Source organism: Apteryx rowi, unplaced genomic scaffold (assembly GCF_003343035.1).
Source record: "Apteryx rowi isolate R43461 unplaced genomic scaffold, aptRow1 scaffold_165, whole genome shotgun sequence".
Taxonomy (NCBI): Eukaryota; Metazoa; Chordata; class Aves; order Apterygiformes; family Apterygidae; genus Apteryx; species Apteryx rowi.
In genome coordinates, this window is record NW_020447919.1 from 56,148 (window position 1) to 75,372 (window position 19,225).

Genomic DNA, 19,225 nt, shown 5'->3' on the forward strand with positions numbered 1-19,225 from the left:
CTGAGGCTTTCACAGCGGGTACCAAAAAAGTCCTGTAACCCCACCAAGTGCCCTTGGGATAAGGCCACCGCCAGCGGGGTTTTGAGGGCTGTGGGTGGGGGCCAGGGCCATACGAGCACAGCCCTGGCACAGCCCCGGCATCGCCCCGAGATCCCGCTGGAGGGGATCGAGAGGTGCCTTCCGCTTGCTCCCTGTCGGGGGGAAGAGGAGAAGCGTCAAGGCTGGGCAGAGACGTGGAAGCCGTCGTGTCCCCTCCTGCCCCGGCTACGCAGGACGGGGCGGACGATGGGTCCCGATGTACTGCGGCAGCCTCTGGACGCAGCACGGAGCACCGCAGCTCTTCGGACGGCAGCGAGGCCTGGGGAGCGGGGAAACGTCCTGTGGCGCTCCCCGCAGCCGCCTGGGGATGAGAAACACAAGCCCCGAGGCTTGCTGCCAGCAAAACCCGGCAAACGCCACTGCTAAATCTGGCCCAGCATCTTCAGAGAGGGTAACTGASGGACCAGAGGGAGTTCTGGTTTAGTTATTTATGTTCATTAGTTTCTAGTAAATAGTATTAACAACTTGGATTCTGTCTTCTGGTCTGATTTGGCCTGGATCCTGTATGACATGGAGAAACCCTCAGCGCGTGAGCTCCCCACCTGCCAGCCAGGGGTGATAGCACCTCCCTGTTCCATGGGAGGCCTGTAGAAAAATATATCCAAGACTGGGAAGCACTTGGTGATGGGCATCCAAGTCCTTACGAGAGCAAGGCTGAGCACACTGCTGCAGGGCGGTAGCAGACTAAAGGAAGGACGCCGAGGCCGGGTCTCACGCAGCAGCCGCCTGCATCCGAACCCTCCGGTTTGTAAGTGAGGAGAGCTCTTCCCGCAGCGCTTGCCAGCTGCGCTGTCCTAGGGGGCTTGCTTGCGCCGCTCGCTCTCGGAGAGCGGGGAAGCGGTTGCCCCGTGGGCGGAAACGGACTCCCTGCTGCTTTCCGGGAGCGCGGGGAGGTCGCTTCCCGCACGTCCCGCGTGGGGCAGCCGCAGGGCCGAGGGCTTTGGCCGGGCGGCTGCGAGCAGTGGGAGGCGAGCGGCACCCACAGCCCCAGCACTGCCCTGCGGGAAGGCGCCGGGCTTGTAATTTCCTTTCTCCAAAGAAGAAGGAAAAGAAGATTTGGACCAACTAGCCTGGTATAAACATTAAAGGGATTTTGCATGCTTGTATTTCTTTCCTCAGAGACAAATTGGACTACTTTTGGTTGCCATGGTTTCTGGTTTCTGTGGTTACCCCCTCTCTATGGGGTGGGGACACAGGAGGATGAGAGGAGAGCAGGAGGAGCCCAAAAAAAGGTGGGAGCCAATTGCAGCGGTCATGGAGAACACCGATGACGTCGGCAGCCTTTTTTCCCTGGGAAAAACAACAAGAAGGCAGAATGGATGTCTCTTGGCAAAGACAGCGGCTGTGTTTTGTGCTCTTTGACGTTTTATAATTTAGAAGTGGAAATGATGTGCAACAAAATTTATCAGTGAAAACCTGTGACCCAGAATTTCATGTTTCCTTAAATTCAGAAACAGGAGACTCGATGGGGAGAGAACTATGATACCAAACAAGAAATTACAGCTGATGGGAGAGGCCCAAGCCGCGTGCAGGCTGGCAAGCGAGACCAAGCTGACTAAACGGGCTCTTACAACGGGCCGGCCCAGCCAGACAGCGAAAGAGCGTTAATGGGACTCCCAAACGGAGCGGGTAGGTCCAGCCCTCCCGGTCAGCTCGACAGCTCAGGCCTCATCCTGCAAAGCCTCCCGCAAAGGGGTCCCTAGCGAAGGGGACAAGGCGAGCAGGGAGGGTTCCCTCACCCGGCCAGGCTTCGCAGGACGCAACCTCCAGTCCCTAGGGAAAAGCCCCTATTGCTTTCAAGTAAGCAGCCAAGGGAGCTCCGAGCAGGGACTAAACCAAGCCGGCACGAACCCTCTTTACATAACTGCATGTTTCAGTGGTTAGACAAGAAATCCAATCCGATCCTGGTGGCAGCGTGCCAATAATCCTCTCACCTTTCTCTTAATATCCTGTGACTCAGTGATGTATGTCAGGCCATTTAAACCCAGGCAGCGGAGTTCAGGTGCTGTACCAATTACCCTGAGTGGACGGGGAGACGTGCTAGTTGAGCGGGAAATAGGTCAGAGGAATGATTTAACTAATAAATTATATTAATGAAAAGTTCTTCAGGGAGCTGTTGGGTTGATAGTTCTGCAGAGGAGAAGAGGGTCAGCAGCAGCCAGGAGGAAAATAAGCCCACAAGTAGGGAGAGGGTCCGGCAATGGCCCTGGGCAGCAGGGAAGAGCGGCGGACGGGCAGCTGAGGCAACGGGGAGCAGCATGCGCTCGGCCATCTCCTCCTCCTAGCACGACCTGGCTGCGCTGAGCGCTGAAATTGCCTTCACCTGGCGCTGAGCAGTAACTCACGGCAATGCTGGGGCTAGCTCAGGTTGAGAGGGGCAGCGCTGCCTTAACTGAGCTTCTCGGCAAGGCTAATGAGCCCAGATACAGTGTCTCACTAACGCCGCCGCGCTGAGCTCCAGCCCTGGCAGGAGGTCGCTCAGAGCTCGCCCGGGAGTCTGCACACAGAGCTGCATTCRCCACGGAGAAATATCCACGGGCCTGTCCAAGAGCCACTGACGTCAAGTCTTCCCGTCGCTGGGCTCTGAATCAAGCCCAAGTCTAGTGTCTAGAAATAGAGTCAGTAAAACCAGAACCATTGCCAGGAACACATCGTATGCTTGTGTTGCCTTCATTAACAGTTCAGTCTGAAATGACTCTTAAAGGCTAATTTGTTGTGTTGTGTTCTGATTGCCGAGGTTTGCAAATACGTGGGGAGCTTCAGCAAGGGAGGATCCGAAATTCTGCCCCTTCTGCTTCCTTCAGTGTCCTGTAGCTATCTGTTTTGTACCTGGATATAAATAAAGCCAAAAAACAGTTTCAAGTGATATTAACAGTAACTCATTAAATGGAGTATAGGGCATTACTGTGTGCTGGGCAAAAATTACAATGAGGAGCAAACAAAGTACCTCTGGAGTCTGGTCATTGCCTACAATAATAGAGAAATGACTTCAAAGTTATGTTGTCATCACAGCAAGCTAAGACCGAGAGATCTGAGACATCTAATTTTAGCTGTWTGGATGACTGTTGTCAACCAGGGGGGTAGCTCCACCTGTAGCAAAGGGAAAAGGGCGGCTGAGCCGAGCAGGCCACGGGGGGCATCCGTCTCTGCATCACCATCCGGGATGGGGTGAAATCTCCTGGAAGTGCCTGTTTCTCTCCGCTGTTTACAGAGGAAGCCTAGACAACTGATGTAAGTCAGCTGACTTCTGAAGGGATGAAGCCAGGGGTACAAACCCCGTGCGCGTCGCCCGTGAAGGCTGTCAGCATCGAAGCTGTGCTGCCCCTCGCAGAGCTCCCGCCACGTGTGCCCGGGCCGTCGCCCCTCCTGCCGGCCGTGGACAAAAGCCTCCCGGCGGGAGCTGCGAGCTGGACAGGGGCCTCCTCGCAGGCAAGCAGCTCTTCCTCGTGTTTAAAATTCTTCAGAATCTTCTTTTCCAAAGCCTTTCAATGCCGCCAGCCGGGACACAAAGCCGCTTTTTCAGTTTTCTCGGTGAGACGCGCACAGTGGCTGTACGCAGCACTGCATCATATTGCATGTCCCCAAATTCAGCTCTGACGCCTCTGGGAGGGAACCCCGACTGCCACGCAGGCCAGCACAGCCCTGCCAGCTCGGGCTGGCTGCAACACACCAGCAAAGGGCTGGGCAAACCCTGATATCCACGGGACGAGGCTCGTGGCTGTGGGTTTTGCCAAGCGAGTGTCGCCGTTTCAGCCACCTCTTCAGCTCCTGCCTCCCTCCCCAGCAGGAGCAGCAGCAGCCTGAGGAGGACGCTGAGGACCAGGCGCCGCTGCCACAGACCCGTAGAGGGTTCCCGGGTATGGGGTTTCCTGCCGACGCGCCGTACGCGCCCTGCGAGCACAGTCTTTGGGCAGCAGCGTTTTGGCCTCCTGGCTCCTCTCTGCCCTGCCACATCCAGCCCACAGGGCTCCCTGTGGGTCACTGCCGAATGTCACTTGGGACTGACGCTGGGCAAACCACAGCAACGGGGCCTTTACCAGAGCACACTCGTTATTTTTGTCACAAGATTTGAAGTTTTACAGTGCCAGCAGTTTGAAAAATAATCTTCAGCATTCATGAGATGCTATAAATTGGGGCTTTTATGTATTAGAGACAGGGCAATAAATGCCAAAGTGGATTTATTGGTTACTGCTGCTCTGATAAAAGGGTCATTAAGAGTTGTAAAAGTCTAAACGATAATGGGGAGATGTTGTAAACGCTGTAAGTGAGGAGAATGAAGGAACATGATATACTTGTCAGCTGAGGTCACTTCCTAATGGTTTACAACCCTCTTCCAGCCATTGAGGAGAAGCCTGGCCGTGCCTAGCCGGCACCGGGAAAGTGCAAATCCGTGACTGTCGTTGGGATGCTGGGGCTTCCTCACTGGCCCCTTGGCCACTGGCGCCCGGAGGAGGCGCGAGCCCACGGAGCAAGCCCATCCCGTGAGCCCTGGAGCACCGCACTGGCCTTTCTGGGGAGCCGCTTGGACAGTCCCGTGAGAAGACAGACTCAGGTGCCCTGCATCTGCCGCTAGGACAGAGGCAAAGCCCGTCCTCCTGCTAAGCGCACAGGAGCTCGGTCTGAAACCCTCCCGCGGGATTGGCGGCGGCTTAGCGACGCTATTTGCTTTATCTGCCTGGCACACGGTGCCTGGCCAATGAGTCCCATCAAAATTTAAATGCCAAAGTGATTTGAAAATGAACACCATCGGTTCCCAAGGGTTATTATAAGCAGGGCTGCCGACTTCATCTGTTACTAAGGTCTCCAGCGTGTCCTGTTAGAAGCTTTGTTTTCTGTTGCTTATGGTCTTGTCAAACTTTAACTGTCTGGGCTGAATTTTTTCATTCCAAATCTCTGTCTCCTGCTGAATGATTGTGGAAAATTTCAGCCAGACCAGCTCAGCTGTGTCCAGCTGTGAGGCGAAAGAAAACTATCATTTTGCCTTGTTAAAATAGACACCAGCAACTTTTTCTTTGAGCAAGTCTGATGCCTTTATACCCAGAAGCCTGTCGTGGCAGCGCTCTTGCTTCCCAGTGAGGTGCTTTTCTCAATCACGCATGAAAACCAGGGAAAGCTGGTAAATATTGTAGTCTGGGAGAAAGAGAGGTCAGCCAGCCCCTTCCCGCGCGCGGGGTGCGTGGAGCGGGCGGCTGGCGGGCCGTCACTGGCGCCCGGGGCGAGCAGCGCCGCGAGGTGCTGGCGCCGTGGGAAGGGGCGCTGGGCTCGCGCGGCCGCCCGGCGGCGGGCAGCCTGGCGCCTGGTTTGTGGGAGACGGGCAGGTAATCCGCGGGAGGGAGCATGACATGGGGCAAGGAGCTGCCCACGGAGCCGGGCTGCACGTGCAGGAGGTCTCCGGCTTTGCCGGTGGGTCGGGGGCTTGGCCGGGAACTGCCGCCGCTTTGGTCTCCCAGCAACATTACTGCGATCACCATGGCAATGGCGCAGAGCCAGGGACGGCACGACCGGAGCGTGCCTGGGATTCCCTGCGCCTCTCCCACGTCCCGGCCACAGGCACCGTCCTGCGGAAACGCCGCGTGAGAACAAGCAGTGCCGTTTCCCAAGCAGGGTCTGAGCCGCGTGCGGTAAGTAAGGGCTGGGCACACGCTGGGCCAGCTGCTCGTCCTGCGCACAGGAGCGGGGGAAACACCGGCGGGCGATCCCGCGGCCAAGGATTGCACCATAAATAATCCGCGCGGGGAGACAAGTCACAGTTGAGTAATCTGCCTTAATTCTGCCTTAATTCTCGTGTTTCTGAACTTCCGAGCACTTGTCTTCGCAGCCTATCCGTGCTTGCGGCTCCGGCACCACAGCCGACGCCGTGGCACGCTGCGTRCCATCAGGGCGTTGCAGGCGCTCTCCGACCTGGCGAGAGCGGCAGGTCAGATTTACTCCCCTAGCAGGACTGGACCAGGCGCATTTCAGAAATGTTCTCGGCAGCAGATGAGCCAAGGCGCTTGGCTTTTTACCTGTCCCTGTTTCCCTTATTCACTGCAGACCATTTGAAATGTCTTGGGGAACCTGGTGGAAGGTAAAAGTCAAGTACAGTGCATCCCGGTTATTACCTTATTTGCTCTCACAGATACTGGAGCACCTTGAAATATCTATCGTTCTCACATGAGTAAAATAATCYGAATAGTATTAAAAAATTGGCTGGCATTTGGGTAAATAAGACAAATACTTTTTCCTAGTATGATCTATGGGTCATATTTTATTTGACTAGTCAGGCCACTTTAAGATAGTAATGAAACTACTTCTAAACCCTTTACTTATTTTAATCACCCTTTATTTAATTTAATCAAAAGAGCATTGCTGTTGATTATATCTGGTTTTAAAAGTGCTTCGTTTTGCAGTCAGGAGCAAGGGCAATGACGCGCTTTACAGATCAGCTATAAAATGCAAGCGACAAGGAGTAAAGAAATTTGAAACGTCACATGAAAAGTTATCCTCAGCCATGGCAGAGCACTTGCAAGTAATGAATCTGTGTGGAGAAAACAGGGACCGCTATGTACGCTCAAAGGGGAAGAAATTCATCAATAAAATTGGATGAGCGACTATAATTGTAAATGCTGTTTCAAAAATGTTAGCAGTGAGCCAGGTCAGAAAATGGTTCTCAAATATCTTAAAGCGACTGATCAGTTATTACATTACTCAGAAAAATCAGCCGGGTCSCAATGCTGCAGCGACTTTGGCAAATGATCAGCACCGTCAGCGAGGATAACCTCATTTCCAGGCCACTGCTGGGAAGAGCCGGCCACCCTTGTTTTGCTCTCTACTTAGTTTTCGTCTGCACATTATCGTAAACTGGTATGATGTTGTTCTGGTTTCCAAACACTTACGGTTAGGCTACTTATAAACAGCATGATTGTAACTTCATCCATGGAAATCATGGTGGATCCATTTACAGGATATTCATTTGCACTTGTGTAATTGAGTGGCAGATTCTCCTTCAACCTGCATGCTCCTGCCTGGCTTTCTTCCTGCTTGCTTGTTTTCAATTACTTATAATGCRCACCCTAATGCTCTTAATAACTTCACTCATGAAATCCACATCTGCAGCAGGCTTTTAATTTACAGCTCCAATGTTATTGTGCTCATTTTCTTTCTTTCCACTAACAAAGCAGCTATTGATGTTTCAGACAYTAGCGGATGATTTAAACGTCGGGGGAGTGTGCAATGTACGACGCTCCCTCCTTTGGCAGCACCGTCCTTGCCGCCAGCCCGGCACCGCATGGGACAGCGTTGCTCCGGCATGGAGCAGCCCCTCGCCCGGACGAGCCCTGAGCATCCTGCTCCTGCACAGACACCGTGGGGCACCTCGGCTACAGTGGCTGGCCCTCACACAAAGCAGCCCACCGTCTGCACCCCAAATCCTCATTGCTTGTACAAAGCCATCAGGAGTTTCAACGTGATCAGGAATTACAAAGAATCCCGATTCTTTGGTTACTCACATGGCAGTATGGTTTTCATAAATTACCGCATAGCATGGAGTCATCCACACACTAACAAATCGCAGATCAGGACATTAACTTGGAAGTCATGGTATTCTTTAAAAAACAGTAATGTTTTGGGTACACATTTGCCTTCAGTGTTTTGAGTCTTTATGTTTCCAAGTTTCTGTCTGATCACAAAGGCTGGGAGTTTGCTTTTTTTTTTTTAAATCAAAACAAWACAAAGCAAAAATAAAAAGATAACTGAGATTCTTCCTCAGGCACATGACTTCTGGAATATAAGTTTAAAAAAATCAAAACAAACATAGAAAGTTTTAGATGTCAAGAGAAGCAGAACCACTGAAAATGTTAATCTGTGCATGGTTTTTATTGCGCTATATGAGTAAATAAATTATGAGGTCAAATAGCAATTAACAATTGTGATATAGGATCTACATTATAAAAAGTCCTGTTTGGTTTGGATTTTTAAACATAAACTAAGTAATTTTCTTAAGAACTATGTTTAATACACACGTACTTTAAAAGCTCTTTTACTCTGCAATATGTGAAATAAATAAGAAGCGAAGTCTGTATTTACATACAATAAACGTGCAGTGATGTGTTTTGAAAAGGACGAGAGTTAATATTGCGTGAAAAGGGCTACAGCTGGAGGTGGACGTACTGGACTCTGGATGTTGAAGGCTTTTGGGATGCAGAGGGAGCTGTATGGATTTAACTGTTAGTTTTGTTGGGAGTTTTTCTGGGTCTTGTTGGTAAAGTCGTGATTCAACACTTTTTTAATTGAAAAGAGACAAAAGAGGTTTCTTTGGAAAAAATGAAAGACGGGTCTCAAACAAAACTTAAATGCTAGCTTAAAGGAAAGAAAATTTATATTAAAAGTTATAATGTTCTATATTAAAAACTAGATTGTAATAAAATATAATTAATAATTACGTATAAAATAAACTATCAAGAGGATGTTAACAGAAGTTTTGTGGACCCCTCTGTTGACAACATGCTAGACTAGCCACGTTCTCCAGCCTCCTTTCCTCCTCCGTCTCTCCTGTGTGCCTGCTGCTGTCGAGCTGCGTTACGCTTCTTGCACCTCTTTCCGCCAGCTGCAGGGGGACCACTGGCCCCAGCTGCACGCCGAGCTTTTGGGGGGCTGAGGATAGGCGAGAGGAATCCCACCTCTTTTCCTGCCCCGGTTAACTCGCTTTTCCTGGTTTTCCTGGGGTTACACCGTGCTGAACTGTTCGGCCCTAAAGGAAAAAAGAGGAACCAGAACAACCGAAGCAGAAACAGGATTGCACTGGGGACCTCCAACGAAAAGCATTTAAATTGAGTTCCAAAAACAGGACGGAAACATTCATTTGTGTCGTGTTTTAAGTGACCCAGCTTTATAAAACAGCATTGGTAAGAGTGAAGGAAGGAAGGGGTCTGCTGTCCTTCCCCGCAAAATGCACAGATGTTGCTATCACTGCCACGGGGCCTCAGATCGAGCATGACAGGAGCCAATAACGCAATAAAGCAGTGTGAAATCAAAAGCAGGCACTCGTAGGAACGTAAGAGAAAGGAGCAGAAAATTAGCTAACTCTGCACTGAACAGCCTAATACAAAGGAGGCGAGTTGCTGCAATTTGTCGGCTACCCAGGATTCAAAGGAGGCTGAAGTTCTCCCACAAAGGCGGCGTCGGAGAGGGGCATCTCGGACGGCGCTGGGACAGGTGCTCAGTCAGGAAGGGAGTCCTGTCCTTCGCCACCCTTAACCTGTGTGCGGATAAATACGACGATTCAGTGTCCCAAATGACTGCAGCATTTCAGGCCCCTAACCTGACCCCCAGCTCCGCGTTTATTAAAAGCATTGTTTATTGATGCTAATGATCACCGGGTAAGCCTCTATCTTTTGCTGATATTCTGTCTTCATAAGGGTTGATGCAAGAGGGGTTGGAAATGTTTCACGACCAATCTCTTCTATCCTACGTAATTCCCAGGTGAAATCAGCTCTCAGGCACCCCAGCTTACACACTGCCAAGCCAGGAGACAGCATCTTGGCACAAGCACGTTTAAATCCCCCAGGTGCAGGGAATGAGAAACAAAGATTCATTACAGCAATAAAGTTTCAGCCTTCTAGAGATGAGGTCAAACAAGAGCAGCAGAGGGCTGGCAAACGAGAGGGCAACATCTTATGTATATGTGAGCTATAAATAAGCCTTCCAACACCCGTCTGCTCAGAAGGGCCACTGTGAGTGAGAGTATCTGCCTCATAGCTGAGCACTTTTCAAAGCAAAAAACATCCATGGGGCAGTGCAGAGAAAGTAGGATTTTTCTATCCGAATTTGCTTGCGTTGCTTATTTACCTTTGAACCTGATGGGTGAGTGATGAGTCATGATGTTTTCTGTGCATCTAAAGCGATGGAAATGTGGTACATATTACCGGTGCTTTGAACAATTTTGTGTTTACTAAGAATCATTTATTCATAATGGTTGAAATCCAGCATTTAGTGTAAGAACTGTTTGTCACAATCAAATCTGGAAGCCGAACGGGGGCGCGCAGGAACGCTACCCACCTATTTCAAATCAGTGTTCCTGAGAACACAGGCTTGTATTAATCCGATTATATCACAACGTATTAGTATGTTTCGTTACAGTCTGAAAGTTACTGATCAAAATGACAAAGGAGATGGGCAAGTACAAGTAATATCAATGTTACAACATGTTGCCATAACATTTCCAAGAAACTGGAACCTCCTGGGAGTGGCGTAGGTGGCGTTCACTCACCTCCGAGCCTCACTCTCTTAATAAATTGCATTTCTCCACAACTGCACATGCCAGAGTCTGCCTTAATTTAGACTCTGTTCTCATAATGTCCCGAACTCCCTCAGCTGCCATCCTATTGAGGGCACAAATGGCAGCCAAAATTTCCCGGGACTGGTCTCATAAGCACGCTGCTGCTCATAGCAGCTCAGCAGAGTTAAACGACGTACACCCTGGCTTGGATTCAGTTCAGTATTTCTCTAAATGCCAACGCAAAAAAATGGGGGCAAGGAGGATTAGGGAGGAAAAGACTTTTCCTCACTTTGTTCCAAACTCTGGAAGCAAATGTAGTACCYGCAAAGTAATTCTTCTGTTAGCCCTGCTAAGGAAAGGCAGCAACGCTAGTGTTCTAGCAGTCTGTCTGCTTTCTGCCCACTCACAGAGGTACTCTTTACCCTGGCTATGAACTGTCTAAAACAAAAAATTTATTGTAGGAGACTGGCTATTGATTTGCAGCCCTGCACATCTGGAAGACATGAAACAAAAGTCCATTCTTTAAACTAATGAAAGTTTAAACTCTATCATAAGAAATTGTTTCAGTATAAAATGAACTGATGTTCTGACTACTCATAATATATATTTGGTTTTACTTTATAGCAAAATCCTGTTTACAAAACTCACCAGAGAAGTTTCAATGATATTTGTGGGATTATTTGACTTCAGTAAAACCCAATTTGGCCCCAACAGAGATTAATTATACCCTCCTGAAGTATTCCAGGGAAGGATTATGTGATTGCTCCTTCTCGGGTCCCTAATGTCTATGGGATGAATACTGTTGTCTCTCATGATACTATCCATAATGTTTTCTAAGAATGAAACAAATAACCTAGCCCATGACCAAGCAATTCAAGTAAACTTTCTCTCTGGGAGGGAATCCAGGTTCCCTCTCTGTCTCTGTTTCACTCCTTCATATCTCTGCCAAAAATGAAGAGTTCAAGGACTCAGCCTAAATTTCCTGTCAACTCCTGTCCAAGCCATCACTGTTGACATCCAGTCTCCCCGAAAAGGAAGGTATTATCTGCCTCTTGTCAACAAACATCATTCCTTCTGCAATTCCTAGGGCAGGACCGAACTCTTCATCTGTAAGTTCAAAGTTACGTAAACCTGGGAAGGAGATTCAGCAAATGACTCCAGCATTGATGTATGCAGGAAAAGCAGCACAGACCACTAAGCTCAGCCACAAAGCTTCATTTCTCAAGATTCTCCTGTCAGAGAAACACTATAAATATTCAGCACTTTCACTAGCAATATGCACCAACAAGAAAGATGTTTGCTCGTCCGAACTTATACAAAATCTCCTCATAAATTACTCATTAATGACAGATCACTAATCCACCTACCATCCAGGATGCCTTTTACCTCTGCAAAAAGTACTTGCATAGTCAATTCAAAAACACCCAGAAAGATTCACAAGGAAGCAAAGAACCTGTTTTTGTTTTGAGATCACTATATTCAGATTGAATGTCAAGTTTAGCCATTTTTTGCTTGAACAAACCCAAGCTTTTTTTCTCTCCCTCCACCTGCCAAAGTATATTTCTTGCCTCCTCTGTAAGTATTATAATAAGATATTACAGTAAGAGCCATAATAACACCAGTTRTAATACCACTGACAATAAATAACTTGCACTGATATAGAGCCTTTCCTCTGGGGATCACACTGTGCTTTAAAAAAAATCAGTGTAGGCATCTCCTCCACAGCTTCTTTTTGAATGGAATAAACTGAGATCCCCGCCTAGCCGGCTTGTCCCTTCAGTGGCATTGCTCCCTTTTGCTCCCATCTCTAAGTACATTTATTCAACACAATGTGGTGTTATCTAGAGCACCCTGAATGAGCTAAACAAGCTATCGTAGGTACCAGAAGTGATATGGCTACTTTAGCCAGAAGCAGAAAGTAAATTCAGCTACAGTGAGCATTGCAGTAACACAGCTGCRGTGCTTTCAGTACTCAAGTTTTGATAAACTTTATGCATATCAGGTCAGCAGAGAAGGTTGGTGGGGCTGTTGGAGAAGAAATATGGAATCGCAAAAATGAGTCAGAGGAGAATGGCACAAATAGAAACGTGGAGACTTCAGATGGAGGAGGAACAAAATAGCTAAATCATGGCTTGTACGCTTTGATCTGCTACCCCAGCTGATAGCAATGTGCCTGTGAGGAAGCGAGTCAGTTTGCAAACGAGCTGGTAATACTCCAGTAGCACTGTGAGCTTTGACATGCGGGGCAAAGCAGTCCTGTCTGTCAGACCTCTACTTCAGAAGACCCAGTTTTATCACTGCATCAGTCTCTCATCTTCATTAATTACTATAGAAATGGTAGGCAGTAATCCATTTACTGTACAAGAAGCAGGAAACAAAGTATTATGAACCAATGCCTTAGCTAGCCCAAACAGGATAGGCAAAGCTGCTTTCGTCAATGGTGATTCCCCAAGAAAAGCACTTATGTAACAGTATAGTTATGCATAATCATAAAGTGATGCATGTCCTGCTTACTTGGTAGATCTATTTGTTCCATGCTTTTTTCATAATGTGCTGTGTCTCATAAAAGCAGTTACACAGGGTGATGGAGGGGCCAGTAAAAGTAATAATTTCAATGCTGCAATTTAATTCGCACAACRCTTGGTTTGGGGAGTATCAGTTCTGGGAATGATGTCAAAGCGCAGCGATGCCAACCATGAGTCAAGGAGAGCACAGTGAAGAGAACAGGACTGCCCTTCCCGGAGTACTGAACAGGACTCGTACTTTGCCATAACTAACTGTATGACCTACTTCTGCTGCTCAGAAAACTGCAGCTGGGATTTCGGAGCTGCCTCAGAGTTCACAATCCAAATCCCAGGTGGAAGCTGCCCCTGCTAGGAACTGCACAGAGTCCGATCCGCTTCTTTTCCCACTGTCTAGGAAATTCTAGCACATAACAAACAGGGCGGCAGCTCAGTAATAGCTACAGCCAACCTGCCTGGGTGGACTGTGTTTTGCCCATGCTGAAGTCTATTTCTACTCGCTCCACTGAAAAGCAGCACCAGCTGCAGAGAGCTGCTCGAGTCCAAGACGTTTTAATAACACTGGACGCAGATCTTGAGGAGGGACCTAGTYTCTCCTTAGCGTTAGGGTTATTAGTTGCATTACTGATTTATAATCTTCAAACACCAGGCCAAACTCATTCCTGTTTAAAGCTGGAAACCCATCAAAAGCAATGATATCGCCCCTCCTTCTGCCAGCAGTAAATATGGCCTGACAGGCCAAGGGCATAGGGTAAGTGTTTGAGACACTGCATTCAGCCAAGGAAATGTGCCTGACTAGTATATTTAATAGGATACTAATGCATGAATGCATTAAAGATTGCACTGCACCACTTCTCTGAAAAATACTTATGTGAAAAAAGGCAAGCACGATATCTCAAGAGCTACTTCCTGTATGTGCTCAATCATTTCTGCTGATGTTGGTGCCAAGGACGGGGTTTTAGTAACTTCCAGTCATGCGAGCCCTGCCCTGCGGAGACAACACAGCTACTGGGAAGTGACCTGGATTCTGGCACTTGTTTTGCACCAGCCAAAATGTTTGCTACGTTCTCATCAGCAACACCTGTGCGATGCCACCAACCGCACTGTCATCACACGAGTGTCACAGGGGATGCCACTGGGAGCCGCAGAGGCCACGTCGCTCTCGGACAAGCAGCTGATTAGTGGTGACGATGCTGCCTGGGAGGGCAAAGGGCCAGGCTGCCTCTCCATGCCAGCAGGACGGGCTGCAGCGAGCAGCCCCTCATCCTCGGAGAGGCAGCCCCATCAGCCAGCCTCCGGGGACAAGAGAGCTGCCAGGCTCTGAATTCTGCAGGACATGGCTGAAAAAGCAAAGCCGTCTTACCCTAGGGAGGGAGGACAGGAATTTCAGAAAAAAATCACACGAAAAATGCAGCTTTGACCAACTGTAAAACAAAAAGTCCAGCTCTGATCCAAAAGAAGTGATAGTGAATCTGAGACATGAGCTGCAAGGAGTGTTGTCATAAGCAACAAAAAAATTGCATTTTAGTAAGAGCTGACCAATGTCCTAGGTGGCAAAGCATGAGTCAAAGGAAGTGCTGAGCGGTGAGTCACCTACCTCAAAGGGCTGATCCTTGGGCAAAACGCAAAGTGGCAGCCTGGAGAGAAGAAGGAGTACAGGAAAGAAGAGTGGCAATGGCAAAGCACTGGACCTCCTCAGAGAGCGGAGGCCAAGCTGAGGGCAAGGCTGGTACAAGCCAGTTACATTCCCTTACAGTTATTTCTGGCCAGGCACATAATATGCTGAGTGTTTTACAAATATAAGGGTCAGGCTGCTGCCCTGTAGATCTCACTAAGACACAAACAAGAACTAGATCAAGAAGAGAGGGGGAAACGGTACAGGAAGCAACTCATCACTAAAGGGAAGGGGACAGGCTGAAATAGATAAATAAATATATAAGTATGTACGTATGCATTATGTTTTTCTCCCTTAATCCTTTACCACAACTTAACTACTGATTTAGTGCTTTGCAGACATTTGGGCTTGCAATTACCAGCCAAAAAGGCCAGTGCAATTTGGGGGCACATATGCAAAAGCCGTGGAGAGACTCATTTCCCGTGGCAATCTGGTCGGGCAGCAGCCAGACTGTCCTAGTCAGTTCCTTGGTTCTGGGCAGAACAACCTTGGCCAACCACAGCGAGCTCAAAATAAGAGCAATACAAGCAATTAGCCAGCTGACGTGGCTTGAACTTATGAAGAAAGATGAAAAGAGAAAAACTAATACAGAAAATTACAGGTCAGATAAAGGCAATTGTGATAATGATCAATGCATTTTTGGAGGGTGAAAACACAAAGAAGGGTTAGAGTTATCTAAGGTGGTAGAAAAAAGGATGGAGAAGTCTATAGGGTTGTTAGAGGGAAGGAGAACAAAAAATGGACAGGAGAAGAGGCTGCACAGCACCAGACAAGTCTAAACACAGACTGATTTACGAGGTAGCTCTAGATTACAGGGAAGCATTAGAGGTAATGGGACAAAGTAAAGAAAATGAATGTGTAGGGTCTCATGCTGTTTCAAGGATGGTATTGGAAAACTACCTAAGAAATAGTAAATAAAAGTATAAGAGGCAGGATAGAAAACATGCAGGAGAAAAGGAGGAAGGTAGTCTAGGTAATCACATCAGTAGTGTTTTCTGATTTGAGGGAGATGATAGAAGGGATAAGAAAAAAATACCAGGGCCCCAGCGGAATTCAAAACAGAGATTTACTACTACAGGATTCAAGAAAAAAAAAAGAACAGAGTCAGAAACACGTTTCCACGTGCCTTACTCAGTTTCTCTGGTGCAAATCTAAATCAGCTCTATTGATTTAACAGATATTAACCACACTTTACAATGAAGCAGATGACAGTAGAATCTGACTCACTTATATCTTGTGTGAGGAAGGCGAGACCTAAAAGGATCAAAAGCACTGGAAGCTGCACTGAGATAAAGTAGGAAGAGAATTCAACAGGTGGAAAAATCTGAAAGGTTATATATGATATTCAGGGGCTCTCTCATGAAAAGAATTTTTTTTTAGGGGGTGTGAGGTATACTTTGTGCAAATGTAAAGGAGACGGGTTCCAAAGATACTTTTCTTCTAGTTAATAAAAAGGCCTTTTGCCGTTACATATAAGCAACACATTATGGAAGAGCACCTAATACTTTCAGGAGGAATTGCCCACCCTGACAATTTGTTGTCCCAATCCTTCTTACCGTGTTGGGTACCAAGGGGGAGACAGACACAGAGCAAGAGAACGCCCTGGAAGCACACGAGTTCTGTGCAGCTTGCATCTCTTTTTGTGCACTTTAATTCTCTGACTGCTTAATTCCAGTTTTAAGCATTGGTTACATATTGTCATTATCCCTCCTTTTCCCCACACTTATTTCCTTATGTCCCATAACAGATGGGAAGATGTAGGATTTTTTATTCAACTCCTTTTTGGTTATATATACTAGACATCTGCAGGACAAGGAAACATAAATGATAACTGCCCTACACAGAGCACAGCGCAAAACCTTAGTCCCACAAACACTTATGCAGGTAATAATTTTTAAATCCCAGTAGAACAAATACAACTTTGGGGAGGGGAAGGGTCTGAAAAAATAAAAATAAGCAAAAAATTGGCATACTGATAATACAGAACCATAAGTTAGAAGCTAGAAAATTGAACCCAAAAGGCTGAAATTAGCAGAAAAGGTGAAATATCCACAGTATTTACCTGATTATTGAAATTAAACTTTACAAACTTTTTTAGACATGTGAAATATTTAATTTCTTTAACAGACAGAAATTATGACTTAGAATATTTATGAAATAAAAAAGTATGCATTCTTTGCTTCTGAATAATGACAGATATGCCCAGTAGTAGTGCTTTCTACTGAGGTACATTTGTGTATTTTTTGCCTCATGACATCTCTAAAACAGAGAAAAAATATTGTTAAAATAGAAAGCATCAATATCATGGACTTGTAAACAAGATGAAAAGTTATGTCTGTAGAGCTTAGAAATAATACAAAAGTAGAGAACTAATGCGATAATGCAGATACATGATGCATGTTTGAATAGAAGAAGCTTGGAAAAAGAACACAACATCTGTACATTTATTCATTTTAATGTATTACAACACAATGTTTAGGGCACATAATAAGCTGTCAAATGAAGTAACTTTCATATAATATTGATTATAAAAAGCATTTTGGAAGATTTAAGTACAGCAGTAGTAACACTTTCAATATTACTCTTAAAAATTATTTCAGTCTACTCATTCTGAGAGAAAGAAACTTGCATGAAAGATGATTTACAGTTCTCCTTCCTTCAAATTTGCAATTTTTCCACAAAAAACCTTGGGAAAAAATGAAAAACAAGGGAGCAGGTTAGGGGTTTTCTTTCCCCCCTTTCTCTGTTATATGTACATTTATGCATGTAATTAACCTTATGTGCACATGTAGTTCTACTGAATTCAAACACATGCTAGAGTGTTAGTAGAAAAGTGTAGCTGCACAAAAAATGTAACATGATACTGTATCAAACAGCAGCTAGGAGGAACACTGAAGAGCAAAATTTGCAGCATAACTGCACAGTCATTTGTTTTACTCCTGTCCATGTATTGATGGCCTAATTACAAATATTTAAAACTATTATTGTTGTTTTGGTTGCTATGATTATTTGTGCTTATTCCAGTAACTTAAAATAGAATCAAGTTATGAAGAAAATAAAATAGATCAAAAACAATTACATTAAAAATGCAATGGATAATTTATGGATCATTAAAAACATAAGCAACTCTCTTAACTATCCAATAAATCAACAGCTGCAAAAGTATTTTAAATTTTATTTAAAAATCCAGGAAACTTATAAATCTCATTTTATGTTCCAAGAGGATACACAAATTAGTTTAGTCTTTCCTTTCAGCTGCTAGACAAGTAACTAAATTGGTCTGCCAGTAGTTGATCAGACATTGGCCTGTCAGAAGACATGCAGCCCGAGGGGCAATTCTTGCAAACCTCTGATAGCTTGTCAGACAGCTTGTTTCCGAGATGTTTAAATAAGCCCTGGTGCTCTGCTCAGCGATGCGCTCACGGAGCGGAGAGGGCAGGCCGCCTGGCGCTCCTGGGGTCACAGCCTTTGACACTGAATGAAGTCAAGGTGGCTGGACTTGGGCAGACCATGCCTGGGGAAGTCCCCCCGTGCACACACAYCCCTGACGACAGGCAGATGGCACAGATCCACCTCTGTTATTTTGCTCTGTTCATTTCTAAACTGTGGGTTTGCAAATGTCACAGTGTCTTCAGCTGTCTTTCAAAAGTCARATGGGCACTGCCCTATTTCCAGAGGTGGTGATCCTAATCTGGCAGTTCCTCCTCAGGACAAGAGTCCCTCGCAGGACAGCAGCATTCAGGCAAGAGCATAGGCACAGGCTGTGGTGTCTGCTCCCTGGCAGTGAACCTCTGTCCATCTCCACACATATCCTGGAYCATTAGGGAGAGAGCCTCAACCTTCGACATTATCAGTCTGACTTAATATGCCGTAAGACAAAGAAAAATCTGAGCTGATGGAACGGAGCATCAGATCTGGCCCRAGCCCTCCAGCTTCTGCTAGACTATCTCTGCCAAGGCAAAGATCCTATGAACTCTTTTCCATGCTGTCCTTTTTGTTCTGAAGGCACACCCAGCAACCACCCACAAAACGACCCCGTTCCTTCAAATCCTTCCTTTGCCAGGATGCTGACAAGAACCGTGGTAACCCTTGGGCAGCTGGTACGCTGAGATGCCCACCTACCCCTCAGGTTTATATTGTTTCATTTCTTCCTTATGCTCTTTCATCGGCCTCCCCTTATCCAAACATGGTCTATTTTCCTCAGGGCAGACTAAGTTTGTCGGGGGGGCTCGTCCTCCCTCCCGTATCAGCAGAGCCCATACCGCGGTGGGGGGCTGGCCCACGAGCACCCAAAACACGAGTACCGCCTTGGAGCCCGAGACGGGGGCGCAAGGCCCTTTGCGCAGCGCCGGGCACCGGGGGCGGCCAGCCGGCTCTGGGCACAGAGCTGCGCGCTACCGGCCGCGCGGCGCTCCGGACGGCGCCAGGCCGGAGCCGCCACGGCCCCGCCACGGCCCCCCCGCGGCCCCGCCGGAAGCGCCGGGAGCCGTGCGCCTTGCCTCGGTGCGCCTTGCCTCGGTGCGCCCGCCGGTGCGCTCCGGCCGCCCCCTCGCCCCGCCACCACCGTTCCCGCGGAGAAGGTGCCGGGCAGCGGGAACAAGCGCCGGGGCGGCAGGAAGTGAGGGCCGCCGCGCCGCGCCGCGCCGCTCGCCCTGTTATGCGAGAGCGCTCCCG